The following is a 4,248-nucleotide window of genomic DNA, read 5'->3' on the forward strand; positions in this document are numbered from 1 at the left end:
TTCTTATTTTTCTTTTTTTTTTTCTTCCTAGACGCGAACTTTGAGGCTTCATATCGTGCTCATTTCTGAACTGTTTTTGCTCAAATTTTCAGGGCTAATGGAATTTACAAAACACTATCTTCATCAATTCATAAAAGTTAGAATTCCCTTTCCGTTAATGAGTTATTCCCCTTTTAAAAATTTTTAGGGCCTTTGGTTTCCAGACAAAGGCTCCGAGACTATGATAGCAGGGAATGGGAATCCAACGAATTTGAATAACAAAGACATTGAAGTTGTATACATCGGTTTTTGTTTTTGGATTATGTTCCTTATTTAGGAAAAGGTAGGGGGTCAAAAAACAGGATTCCAAAAAGTGCAAAAATTTAGACATATTTTCCTTTATATCTTTTTAACGAAAAATATTTTGTTAAGACATGTAGAATAAAAGTTGTGCAGAATATCAAGGGCTTTCATTTGACACCAATAAAAAAGGGCTGGCCCCTTAAATTAAGGGCCAATAGCCCCTAAAAAATGTTGCCTAATAACTCAAAAACGGTTAGGATTTTGATATGGATGTCGCTGGAAAAGTTGTTTGTTGGGATCTCATAAAGGTCGTAACAATATTATTTTGTAAGTGATTTGTGTAGTATGAGTGTAAAAAGCTTTACATGTTGACATGTACCTGTTTTCATTTGACAAGTTAACGAAAGTCTTTGTGCGTACAACTGGCATAAAGTTGCCGCAGAAAGTATGCTGGTTTATACAGGAGGCATTAATTTATAAGAATTTTTTTTTTGTTGGAGTACATGCTTTTTTTTTTAAGGAGTTTAAGTCATTGTTGTTAAGTTCTTATAGTGCACAATCATTAAAAACGGCAATTGGAAAACAAAACATTCTTTTTCTTTTCTATTTAACCACAAAATATGGAATTAAAAAACTCTATGCATTACATTTTATTTATTAACTCCATGCATTTAAAATCTACCTTGAATCAGAGCTGTTTGTGTGTACCATTACGTAAGCTCTCCCTCGCCCGCGGCCGAGAAAATCGGTCACCATGCTCGCGGCTGTAGCGGTCAGCGGTTATCTAATACACGAGAGCTGTGTCTCTCATATACATGTATGAGTTTATTTAGCCGCGAACTCGATAATTGGTTTCGTTTTGATTACACATAATTTTTTTATGGATTAAACGATTGGGTGTCAATTAAGAAATCGTTCAGTTAATTAATAAAAGCAATGTCATTCTCAATCTAAAGCAATAATAGACACAGATGAATTGTGGGTTTTAAGTTTAAAATAAATAACTTCTATCTGATAGAGTATGGTCATTATACTGCAAACTTTTCAAATCTTCCTGGGTTCTGAACTGTGCCTGTCTGTGCGTTGTACATGTACCTTTACGTAATATATCCTTCGCCAACGGCCGATGAGATCAGCCACGGCTGCACTACCTAGCGGTAATTAAGCGGGTATTTAATACACAAGATTCTCACACCGCCACGCACACTTACATGCATATGAACGTGTTTGAGTTAATATAGCCGTAAAAACAGGAACTGTTTTAATTTAATCCTATAAAAGTTTGTCCATCTTGTATTTATTCAATTGAACATTTGAGTGTAAATGAATATTAATGAGCGATATTACTCCAAATCGTAAACATCGTACATGTAAGACATAAATTAATGGTTAGCTTGTTTATGTAAAATATTTTAGAAACTGCACAAATAATGTTTTAAATCACCCCCCCCCCACACACACACAAATAGTAAACCATCCCTCGCACATGGCTGGGGAGAACCGGCGAGTGGACAAGTAATTCGTGTTCTTCTACATGTACCTTATCGCGTTCATGTTTCTCGCGCTGGACTTTTTTAATTGTCAAAACGATATCAAGATCTATCGAAAATCATTTTTGGTGGCTTCTTCTCATGTGTAACATTTTGTTTCACTTTCCCACCCGTTTGTTTATTCGGTCAGTCTGTGTAAATTCAATCGCCACATGCGACCGAGAATCTTGTGTCGCTTCAGCGCACACAGCTCGGAACATATATAGCCCAGGTCATCAATTGTTATATAATTCAGTAACTGTTGGAATGGTGCTATTACATGAAATAATAAATAATAAAATCATCCAGAAAAAAAAGTCAATACCAAAAATAAAATCCGTATGATTGCTAAGTGAAATCGGTTTTTTCAGTATTCGGCGGGATTTGATTTTTCTGCTAACATTAGTATTTTTATTGGTTTCAGAGATTACGATGTAAAAACACAAACAGTAAATACACCTGATATTATTTATATTGATAATGTTGAAAAATATTTAAAATTAAATTAGTCACATTCGTAAGATAAAAATGTTCTACGATTATTTTCCCTATGTAGTATCATTCCCGCGTAAATAAATAAGTTCTGTACATATATATACATGAACCCAGAAAAAATTCAAATGATTACACAAGAAATAAAAATGATTTAAATTTTTGACTCAATATTCGTATATATTGTCCTTTACAAAAATTTAGATTATTGATAATCAAAATTTGTACATGACAACAAAGTAGTCATGTTGTATATTTTATTTGATAAAATGAAATATATCAGAAAGGACACCTGGTTAAAGAATTTCAAAACACTTCAAAGTTTCATAAATTTATAAGATATACTATGTCCCGAGTTTTTTCTTCCACCACTTTTTACTCGATATATTAATAATAGTAAATACCTTTTTGCTCAAACTACGTTCATCCACTTATATGAAAATGTCCAGATTATATGTGTTGAAACGCCCCCTCTACCGCTTCAGGTTTCAATACACATCACAATATTGAAAGTCTACGGGGATTTTGCATTGCATCAGGCATTAATAAGCCCGGATGATAACGTTTAAAAATTGCGCGAGGTATCCCGAGTACTTCCGAATGGAGAAAAGATGTAAACATTTCCCATTATAAATCTCCGTAAGAAAATTGTTTTCGTTCCTGTGAAATTTTATGAGTGAAATTGTTCAATGAAGATATCTTATATATATTCCCTTTCATCAATTGAAAGTGAATTGAAGTGTCAGTGAGTTCTGAATGAAATCTGATGAATGTTTCACGCGGTTCTCGCACGCTTTGCCCGAAACGCTAAACGGTTTACACGAAACGCTTCACAATCACACGAAACGCTAAACGGTTTACACGAAACGTTTCTCACACGTAAGTCGCACGTATTTTGGTGTAGTAGTACGTTGCAGGGTCTGTAAATTTTGTCATCACGCAACAATTCTAAACTTGCACATAGTTTTCAAAAATTTAGAAATATTCTTAAATAAAGAAGTTATCTTAGAGAAAGGGTTACGTGTTTTGTAGGCGGGTTCGGTTTTTAAATCAAAGTACTGATGTACTGACGAGAGTTGATTTTATTGAATATTATTTATTTTAAAATCAACGATATGCTAGTTTGCTTGGCAAGTAGTGTATAATCTGCATTTAATTATGCACATTTTTATAATATGAATTCTCTGACTTTTCCGACTAGAATTTCGAGAAAACCTCTAATGAATCATGTTGTATAAAGTTTTAAAATAGAATTGATTTCATCAAACTATGTTTTGGTATTCCAAATATTTCAAAAATTGTATGGATCCAACCAATACTGAACTCTAGTCTCGTTCAACCAGATGCTTGGCTGTCTCCGTTAATCTCCGACAAGTAAGAGATACCAGGTCACGTGATAGCTTGATGATGCGACCTCTAAATATAGACTGACTCTCTACTTGCCGGAGATGTAAGGAGATAGCCGATGGTTGAACGAGACTATATATTGAACTCTGGCGTAGGAATACACACGACTAAAAAAAACTTCAAATTGTTCGTACCATTTAAAATCTGACTATATCCAAGGTATTTATAAAAAAGTTTCCTTTAAAAAAATGCTTCATTATTTTCAAGAACTAAGTCTTGTCAGCGGCGATGATTTGTGCTTAGGTGCAAACACAGTTTCAGTTTCGGTATGCTAGAGTAACTGCATAGGAGAGTTAATTAAAATCAACTCTCAAAATACACAATTCCTCACATGAATCATGAGTACATGTAACAATGCTTGCTACCCTCTGAAAATTTAACTCGCCATTAAACATCTCATTTTTTAAAGAATGTTTGAAACGATTACATAAACTGTGTTTGACAGATAGTTTTCCTAAAACATTTTCTTTCTTTCTTTTTCAAAACACGTTTTATATACAGGCTTTCAATCACAACACATTTTTATAACAAAAGCAGA

Source organism: Crassostrea angulata, chromosome 2 (assembly GCF_025612915.1).
Source record: "Crassostrea angulata isolate pt1a10 chromosome 2, ASM2561291v2, whole genome shotgun sequence".
Lineage (NCBI taxonomy): Eukaryota > Metazoa > Mollusca > Bivalvia > Ostreida > Ostreidae > Magallana > Magallana angulata.